Here is an 11164-nt window from a genome sequence, read left to right as displayed (position 1 = left end):
CAATCCTCTTGGGAAAATAAACGGTATGCTCCCTATCATCAACATTGAAAGTAACCTTTCCTTTATTGCAATCAATAACAGCCCCTGCGGTGTTAAGAAAAGGTCTCCCAAGAATAATAGACATATTATCATCTTCAGGCATTTCCAATACAACAAAGTCAGTTAATATCAAGCAGTTAGTAGTAACTTGAACAGGAACATCCTCACATATACCAACAGGAATAGCAGTAGATTTATCAGCCATTTGCAAAGATATATCAGTAGGTATCAACTTATCTAAGTAAAGTCTCTTATAAAGAGAAAAAGGCATAACACTAACACCGGCTCCCAAATCACATAGAGCAGTTTTAACATAATTATTCTTAATAGAACAAGGAATAGTAGGTATACCTGGGTCACCCAACTTCTTTGGAACTTTGCCATTGAAAGAGTAATTAGCAAGCATAGTGGAAATTTCCTCATTGGGGATTTTCCTTTTGTTAGTAACAATATCTTTCATATACTTTGAATAAGGAGGCAATTTAATAGCATCAGTCAAAGGGATTTGCAAGAATAAAGGTTTCATCCAATCGCAAAATTTATTATAGTGTTCTTCTTCCTTTGATTTTAATTTCTTAGCAGGAAAAGGCATTTGCTTTTGCACCCAAGGTTCTCTTTCATTACCATGTTTCTCAGCAATAAAATCTTCTTTAGTGTACTTTTTATTTTTAGCATGCTTTTCAGGTTCATCTTCAACCTCTTCTTTATCAGGAGTATCATTCTTATCATTATCTTTATCATGTTCATTACCACTTTCAGTTTCAGCATCAGAAATAGAAATACTATTAGGATCATTAGCAGATTCAGAGGATTCTACAACATTTTTATGTTTCTTCTTCTTTTTCTTCTTAGAAGGAGCACTAGGTTCAATGCGTTGAGAATCTTGTTCAATTCTTTTGGGATGCCCTTCAGGATATAGAGGATCCTGGGTAGAGACACCACCTCTAGTTGTTACTTCATAAGCATGTTTCTCTTTAGAATTATTCCCTAACAAGTCATTTTGCACTTTAGTGAGTTGATCAATTTGAGTTTGAATCATATGAAAATGTTTAACAAGCATCTTAACATCATTGGAGGTTCTCTCTACAATATCATGCAATTCACTAATAGCTCGAGAATTTTCCATTAAATGATTCTCTACTCTCATATTAAAATTTTCTTGCTTAACAATATAATTATCAAACTCATCTAAGCATTGTGCAGGAGGTTTCGAATACGGAATATCTTCCCTAGTAAAGCGTTGAAGGGAGTTTACCTCAATCATGGATGAAGGGGTAATTATCTCACATATATCTTCTATGGGAGGAAGATTCTTCACATCTTCAGATTTAATACCTTTCTCCTTGAGAGACTTCTTGGCTTCCCTCATATCTTCATCATTCAATTTAATCAAACCCCTCTTCTTTAATATTGGCGTTGGAGTTGGTTCAGGCGTAGTCCAATCATCATGATTCCGGCTTATTTTAGCCAATAATTCTTCAAATAATGCCCTGGAGTTCTTTTCCTGAAAACACAACCAGCACAACTATCCAGGTATGCCCTAGACTCAATGGTTAGTCCACTATAAAATATATCAAGTAAATCATGCTTTTCCAAATCATGGTCAGGCCGAGCTCTAATAAGAGAGCAAAATCTCGCCAAGCCTCGTGCAATTTCTCTCCATCTTCCTGGTCAAAATTATAAATTCTCTGCAAAGCAATATGTTGAGCACTAGCAGGGAAGTATTTACGGAAGAAAACATCAAGCAATTCTTTTGGACTTTTAATAGAATTAGGTGGCAAACTATTATACCAAGTTTTAGCGTCATCATTTAATGAGAATGGAAAGATTTTAGCAACAAAGTAAGTACGCATCTTGACATCATCAGAAAACAAGCTACTTAGAGTAGATAACTCAATCATGTGTTCAACAGCACTTTCTTTTTCAGTACCACAAAAGGGTGTTTTCTCAACAATAGCTATATGAGATAAATCAAGAGAAAAATCATAATCTTTATCCTTAATGTTTATAGGAGATGTGGCAAATTTAGGATCAGGAGACAGTTTATATCTAATAAAGATGTTCTGCAAGCAACTTTTTAATTTTTCTTGCATCAGTAGTAGCATTGCATTTTTCAATAAAATCATCATTAAGCTCCACATAATCTTCATCAGGATCATCACTAAAATAATCAAGTTCGGGTGAATTAACAGGTGTAGTAGCATTAGGAGTTTCAGTATTTTCAATTTGTCTAGACCTAGCAATCGTAGCATCTAGAAAGGATCCCAATGAACCACTATCATCAAGCACAGCCGAAATATTATCAATATTATGAGAGTTTTCAGATTCAGCAGAAGTACCCGCATGTGAAGCATGTGGCGGTGAAACAAGTTTATCAATCACAGGTGGTGAATCAAGTGTAGCGGAGGTATTCAGAATTGTACCTTTTCTTGTAGTGGATGGTAATATGGCGATCTTAGTATCGCGAGGTTTACCCATGATGGAGAATTTGCAGCGAACAATATTAATCCAAGTGAACTTCCAAATAAAGCTATGCTCCCCGGCAACGGCGCCAGAAAATAGTCTTGATGACCCACAAGTATAGGGGATCGCAACAGTCTTCGAGGGAAGTAAAACCCAATTTATTGATTCGACACAAGGGGAGACAAAGAACACTTGGAAGCCTTAACAGCGGAGTTGTCAATTCAGCTGCACCTGGAAACAGACTTGCTCGCAAGAGTTTATCAGTAGTAACAGTTTTATAGCAGTAGCAGTAGTGAAATAACAGCAGCAGTATAACAAAGATAGCAGTAGTGATTTTAGTAAACAGCAGGATTAAAATACTGTAGGCACGGGGACGGATGACGGGCGTTGCATGGATGAGAGAAACTCATGTAACAATCATAGCAGGGCATTTGCAGATAATAATAAAACGGTGTCCAAGTACAAAGCAATCAATAGGCATGTGTTCCAATTATAGTCGTACGTGCTCGCAATGAGAAACTTGCACAACATCTTTTGTCCTACCAGCCGGTGGCAGCCGGGCCTCAAGGGAAACTACTGGATATTAAGGTACTCCTTTTAATAGAGTATCGGAGCAAAGCATTAACACTCCGTGAACACATGTGATCCTCACATCGCTACCATTCCCTCCGGTTGTCCCGATTTCTGTCACTTCGGGGCCATCGATTCCAGACAGCGACATGTGTATACAACTTGCAGGTAAGATCAATAAACAATGAATATCATGATGAAACAATAACATGTTCAGATCTGAGATCATGGCACTCGGGCCCTAGTGACAAGCATTAAGCATAACAAGTTGCAACAATATCATCAAAGTACCAATTACGGACACTAGGCACTATGCCCTAACAATCTTATGCTATTACATGACCAATCTCATCCAATCCCTACCATCCCCTTCAGCCTACAGCGGGGGAATTACTCACACATGGATGGGGGAAACATGGCTGGTTGATGTAGAGGTGTTGGCGGTGATGGCGGCGATGATCTCCTCCAATTCCCCGTCCCGGCGGAGTGCCAGAACGGAGACTTCTGGCTCCCGCGACGGAGTTTCGCGATGTGGCGGCGTTCTGGAGGGTTTCTCGCGACTTCGACTTCTCCCCTTGCGTTTTTAGGTCGAGGCCGATAAATAGTCCGAAGGAGGGCATCGGAGGCCGGCCGAGGGGGCCACACCACATGGCCGCGCGGGCCCCCCTGGGCCGCGCCACCCTATGGTGTGGGGCCCTCGGGCCTCCACCTTAATTGTCCTTCCGCTCCGTCGCATTCGGGAAAATAGGGCCTTCTGCATAAATTCCGAGGATTTTCCCGAAAGTTGGATTTCTGCACAAAAACGAGACACCAGAACAGTTCTGCTGAAAACAGCGTTAGTCCGTGTTAGTTGCATCCAAATTACACAAATTAGAGGCAAAACAATAGCAAAAGTGTTCGGGAAAGTAGATACGTTTTGGACGTATCAGACACCTCTAGTGAACTGTGGACCCCGGTCCAATTCTCTATACTGAAATACAATCTACTGCAATACTGTTGTACTGTTTTCTGCAAACAATCATCATCCACACTATACATCTAATTCTTTGTTACAGCAAGCCGGTGAGATTGACAACCTCACTGTTTCGTTGGGGCAAAGTACTTTGGTTGTGTTGTGCAGGTTCCACGTTGGTGCCGGAATCTCTGGTGTTGCGCCGCACTACATCCCGCTGCCATCAACCTTCAACGTGCTTCTTGACTCCTACTGGTTCGATAAACCTTGGTTTCTACTGAGGGAAACTTGCCGCTGTGCGCATCACACCTTCCTCTTGGGGTTCCCAACGGACGCGTGTCGAACGAAAAGACAATACGTCAACCACGCGCATCAGTATCTCATGGATAGTTGTCAATATAGAGTAATATAACAAGTGCAATATGCAAGTATGTAGGAATCAATGCACAGTTCACACAAGTGTTTGCTTCTTGAGGTGGAGAGAGATAGGTGAACTGACTCATCAATAAAAGTAGAAGAAAGGTCCTTCAAAGAGGAAAGCATCGATTGCTATATTTGTGTTAGAGCTTTGATTTTGAAAACAAGAAACAATTTTGTCAACGGTAGTAATAAAGCATATGTGTCATGTAAATTATATCTTACAAGTTGCAAGCCTCATGCATAGTATACTAATAGTGCCCGCACCTTGTCCTAATTAGCTCGGATTACCGGGATTATCATCGCAATGCATATGTTTTAACCAAGTGTCACAAAGGGGTACCTCTATGCCGCCTGTACAAAGGTCTAAGGAGAAAGCTCGCATCGGATTTCTCGCTATTGATTATTCTCAACTTAGACATCCATACCGGGACAACATAGACAACAGATAATGGACTCCTCTTTTATGCATAAGCATTCAACAACAATTAATTTTCTCATATGAGATTGAGGATATTTGTCCAAAACTGAAACTTCCACCATGGATCATGGCTTTAGTTAGCGGCCCAATGTTCTTCTCTAACAATATGCATGCTCTAACCATTAAATAAGTGGTAAATCTCCCTTACTTCAGACAAGACGGACATGCATAGCAACTCACATGATATTCAACAAAGTGTAGTTGATGGCGTCCCCAGGAACATGGTTATCGCACAACAAGCAACTTAATAAGAGATAAAGTGCATAAGTACATATTCAATACCACAATAGTTTTTAGGCTATTTGTCCCATGAGCTATATATTGCAAAGGTAGAGGATAGAAATTTTAAAGGTAGCACTCAAGCAATTTACTTTGGAATGGCGGAGAAATACCATGTAGTAGGTAGGTATGGTGGACACAAATGGCATAGTGGTTGGCTCAAGGATTTTGGATGCATGAGAAGTATTCCCTCTCGATACAAGGTTTAGGCTAGCAAGGTTATTTGAAACAAACACAAGGATGAAGCGGTGCAGCAAAACTCACATAAAAGACATATTGTAAACATTATAAGACTCTACACCGTCTTCCTTGTTGTTCAAACTCAATACTAGAAATTATCTAGACTTTAGAGAGACCAAATATGCAAACCAAATTTTAGCAAGCTCTATGTATTTCTTCATTAATAGGTGAAAAATATATGATGCAAGAGCTTAAACATGAGCACAACAATTGCCAAGTATCACATTATCCAAGACATTATAGCAATTACTACATGTATCATTTTCCAATTCCAACCATATAACAATTTAACGAAGAAGAAACTTTCGCCATGAATATTATGAGTAAAGCCTAAGGACATATTTATCCATATGCAACAGCGGAGCGTGTCTCTCTCCCACACAAAGAATGCTAGGATCCACTTTATTCAAACAAAAAAAAACAAAAACAAACCGACGCTCCAAGCAAAGTGCATAAGATGTGATGGAATAAGAATATAGTTTCAGGGGAGGAACCTGATAATGTTGTCGATGAAGAAGGGGATGCATTGGGCATCCCCAAGCTTAGACGCTTGAGTCTTCTTGATATATGCAGGGGTGAACCACCGGGGCATCCCCAAGCTTAGAGCTTTCACTCTCCTTGATCATGTTGTATCATCTCCCTCTCTTGATCCTTGAAAACTTCCTCCACACCAAACTCAAAACAACTCATTAGAGGGTTAGTGCACAATCAAAATTTACATATTCAGAGGTGACATAATCATTCTTAACACTTCTGGACATTGCACAAAGCTACTGAAAGTTAATGGAATTGAAAAATCCATCAAGCATAGCAAAACAGGCAATGCGAAATAAAAGGCAGAATCTGTCAAAACAGAACAGTTCGTAAAGACGAATTTTATTGAGGCACCAGACTTGCTCAAATGAAAATGCTCAAATTTAATGAAAGTTGCGTAGATATCTGAGGATCACTCACGTAAATTTGCATAATTTTCTGAGTTACCTACAGAGAATTAGGCCCAGATTCGTGATAGCAAAGAAATCTGTTTCTGCGCAGTAATCCAAATCTAGTATGAACCTTACTATCAATGACTTTACTTGGCACAACAATGCACAAAACTAAGATAAGGAGAGGTTGCTACAGTAGTAACAACTTCCAAGACTCAAATATAAAATAAAAGTACTGTAGTAAAAAACATGGGTTGTTTCCCATAAGCGCTTTTCTTTAACGCCTTTCAGCTAGGCGCAGAAAGTGTATATCAAGTATTGTCAAGAGACGAAGTGTCAACATCATAATTTGTTCTAATAATAGAATCAAAAGATAACTTCTTTCTCTTTCTAGGGAAGTGTTCCATACCTTTCTTGAGAGGAAATTGATATTTAATATTACCTTCCTTCATGTCAATAATAGCACCAACAGTTCGAAGAAAAGGTCTTCCCAATATAATGGGACAAGATGCATTGCATTCAATATCCAAGACAACAAAATCAACGGGGATAAGGTTATTGTTAATGGTAATGCGAACATTATCAACTCTCCCCAAAGGTTTCTTTGTAGAATGATCAGCAAGATTAACATCCAAATAACAATTTTTCAATGGTGACAATTTAAGCATATTATAAATTTTCTTAGGCAGAGATAGTAACCAATCTTTAGCTCTTCCTCTTAATGAGAAAGGAAACAATTTTAATTTTATAATGTCACCATCTACATCTTTATACTTTTGCATTTCACATAGTTCAACAAAATTATTGAGATGGGCAGCAGCATCATCAGAACTAACACCAGAAAATTGCTCTCGCATAACAAGATTTAGTAAAGCAGGTTTAATTTCAAAGAATTCTGCTGTAGTAGCAGGTGGAGCAATAGGTGTGCATAAGAAATCATTATTATTTGTGGTTGTGAAGTCACACAACTTAGTATTTTCAGGAGTACCCATTTTAGCAATAGTAAATAAAGCAAACTAGATAAAGTAAATGTAAGTAACTAATTTTTTTGTGTTTTTGATATAGCAAACAAGATAGCAAATAAAGTAAAACTAGCAACTAATTTTTTTGTGTTTTGTTTTAGTGCAGCAAACAAAGTAGTAAATAAAGCAAAGCAAGACAAAAACAAAGTAAAGAGATTGGGATGTGGAGACTCCCCTTGCAGCGTGTCTTGATCTTCCCGGCAACAGCGCCAGAAAATCTGCTTGATACGCGTACAACACGCGTCCGTTGGGAATCACAAGAGGAAGGTGTGATGCGTACAGCGGCAAGTTTTCCCTCAGTAAGAAACCAAGGTTTATCGAACCAGTAGGAGCCAAGAAGCACGTTGAAGGTTGATGGCGGCGAGATGTAGTGCGGCGCAACACCAGGGATTCCGGCGCCAACGTAGAACCTGCACAACACAACCAAAGTACTTTGCCCCAACGAAACAGTGAGGTTGTCAATCTCACCGGCTTGCTGTAACAAAGGATTAGATGTATAGTGTGGATGATGATTGTTTGTAGAAAACAGTAGAACAAGTATTGCAGTGGATTGTATTCGATTAAAAGAATGGACCGGGGTCCACAGTTCACTAGTGGTGTCTCTCCCATAAGATAAATAGCATGTTGGGTGAACAAATTACAGTTGGGCAATTGACAAATAGAGAGGGCATGACCATGCACATACATGATATGATGAGTATAGTGAGATTTAATTGGGCATTACGACAAAGTACATAGACCGCTATCCAGCATGCATCTATGCCTAAAAAGTCCACCTTCAGGTTATCATCCAAACCCCTTCCAGTATTAAGTTGCAAACAATAGACAATTGCATTAAGTATGGTGCGTAATGTAATCAATAACTACATCCTCGGACATAGATCAATGTTTTATCCCTAGTGGCAACAGCACATCCATAACCTTAGAGGTTTCTCTCACTCCCCCAGATTCACGGAGACATGAACCCACTATCGAGCATAAATACTCCCTCTTGGAGTTACAAGCATCAACTTGGCCAAAGCATCTACTAGTAACGGAGAGCATGCAAGATCATAAACAACACATAGATTGATAATCAGCATAACATAGTATTCTCTATTCATCGGATCCCAACAAACACAACATATAGCATTACAGATAGATGATCTTGATCATGTTAGGCAGCTCACAAGATCCGACAATGAAGCATAATGAGGAGAAGAAAACCATCTAGCTACTGCTATGGACCCATAGTCCAGGGGTGAACTACTCACTCATCACTCCGGAGGCGACCATGGCGGTGTAGAGTCCTCCGGGAGATGAATCCCCTCTCCGGCAGGGTGCCGGAGGCGATCTCCTGAATCCCCCGAGATGGGATTGGCGGCGGCGGCGTCTCTGGAAGGTTTTCCGTATCGTGGCTCTCGATCGGGGTTTCGCGACGAAGACTATTTGTAGGCGGAAGGGCAGAGTCGGGAGAGTCACGAGGGGCCCACACGCTAGGGCCGCGCGGCCAGCTCTTGGGCCGCGCCGCCCTACTGTGGCGCCGCCTCGTGGCCCCACTTCGTCTTCTCTTCGGTCTTCTGGAAGCTTCGTGTGAAAATAGGCCCCTAGGCGTTGATTTCGTCCAATTCCGAGAATATTTCCTTACTAGGAGTTCTGAAACCAAAAACAGCAGAAAACAGCAACTGGCTCTTCGGCATCTCGTTAATAGGTTAGTGCCGGAAAATGCATAAATATGACATAAAGTATGCATAAAACATGTAGATATCATCAATAATGTGGCATGGAACATAAGAAATTATCGATACGTCGGAGACGTATCAAGCACATGTAATGAATGCAGCGATTCAAAGCAATGTAAATACAATGAGTAAACAATTGAATCATATAGCAAAGACTTTTCATGAATAGTACTTTGAAGACAAGCATCAATAAGTCTTGCATAAGAGTTAACTCATAAAGCAATAAATTCATAGTAGAGGCATTGAAGCAACACAAAGGAAGATTAAGTTTCAGCGGTTGCTTTCAACTTATAACATGTATATCTCATGGATATTATCAACATAAAGTAATATAACAAGTGCAATATGCAAGTATGTAGGAATCAATGCACAGTTAATACAAGTGTTTGCTTCTTGAGATGGAAGGAAGTGGGTAAACTGACTCAACATAAAAGTAGAAGAAAGGCCCTTCGTAGAGGGAAGCATTGATTGCTATATTTGTGCTAGAGCTTTTATTTTGAAAACAAGAAACAATTTTGTCAACGGTAGTAATAAAGCATATGTGTTATGTAAATTATATCCTACAGGTTGCAAGTCTCATGCATAGTATACCAATAGTGCCCGCACCTTGTCCTAATTAGCTCGGATTACCTGGATTATCATCGCAATACATATGTTTTAACCAAGTGTCGCAAAGGGGTACCTCTATGCCGTCTGTACAAAGGTCTAAGGAGAAAGCTCGAATTGGATTTCTCGCTTTTGATTATTCTCAACTTAGACATCCATACCGGGACAACATAGACAACAGATAATGGACTCCTCTTTAATGCATAAGCATTCAACAACAAATAATATTCTCATAAGAGATTGAGGATAGTTATCCAAAACTGAAACTTCCACCATGGATCATGGCTTTAGTTAGCGGCCCAATGCTCTTCTCTAACAATATGCATACTCAAACCATTCAACTCATGGTAAATTGCCCTTACTTCAGAAAAGACGAACATGCATAGCAACTCACATGATATTCAACAAAGTGTTGATGGCGTCCCCAGGAACATGGTTATCGCTCAACAAGCAACTTAATAAGAGATAAGATGCATAAGTACATATTCAATACCACAATAGTTTTTAGGCTATTTTTCCCATGAGCTATATATTGCAAAGATAAAGAATGGAAATTTTAAAGGTAGCACTCAAGCAATTTACTTTGGAATGGCGGAGAAATACCATGTAGTAGGTAGGTATGGTGGACACAAATGGCATAGTGTTTGGCTCAAGGATTTTGGATGCATGAGAAGTATTCCCTCTCAATACAAGGCTTAGGCTAGCAAGGTTATTTGAAACAAACACAAGTATGAACCGGTACAGCAAAACTCACATAAAAAACATATTGTAAGCATTATAAGACTCTATACCGTCTTCCTTGTTGTTCGACCCTTACTAGAAAATATCTAGACCTTAGAGAGACCAATCATGCAAACCAAATTTTAGCAAGCTCTATGTATTTCTTCACTAGTGGGTGCAAAGTATATGATGCAAGAGCTTAAACATGAGTACAACAATTGCCAAGTATCACATTATTAAAGATATTATACCAATTACCACATGTAGCATTTCCCGTTTCCAACCATATAACAATTTAACGAAGCAGTTCAACCTTCGCCATGAATATTATGAGTAAAGCCTAAGGACATATTTGTCCATATGCAACAGCGGAGCGTGTCTCTCTCCCACACAATGAATGCTAGGATCCATCTTTATTCAAACAAAACAAAAATAAAAACATACAGACGCTCCAAGTAAAGCGCATAAGATGTGACGGAATAAAAATATAGTTTCACTAGAGGAACCTGATAATGTTGTCGATGAAGAAGGGGATGCCCAAGGCATCTCCAAGCTTAGATGCTTGAGTCTTCTTAAAATATGCAGGGATGAACCACCGGGGCATCCCCAAGCTTAGAGCTTTCACTCTCCTTGATCATATTGTATCATCCTCCTCTCTTGATTCTTGAAAACTTCCTCCACACCAAACTCAAAACAACTCATTAGAGGGTTAGTGCATAATCAAAATT

The sequence above is a fragment of the Lolium perenne genome, chromosome 4 (assembly GCF_019359855.2).
Source record: "Lolium perenne isolate Kyuss_39 chromosome 4, Kyuss_2.0, whole genome shotgun sequence".
NCBI classification, from domain to species: domain Eukaryota; kingdom Viridiplantae; phylum Streptophyta; class Magnoliopsida; order Poales; family Poaceae; genus Lolium; species Lolium perenne.
Note: the sequence above shows the minus strand (reverse complement) of the source record.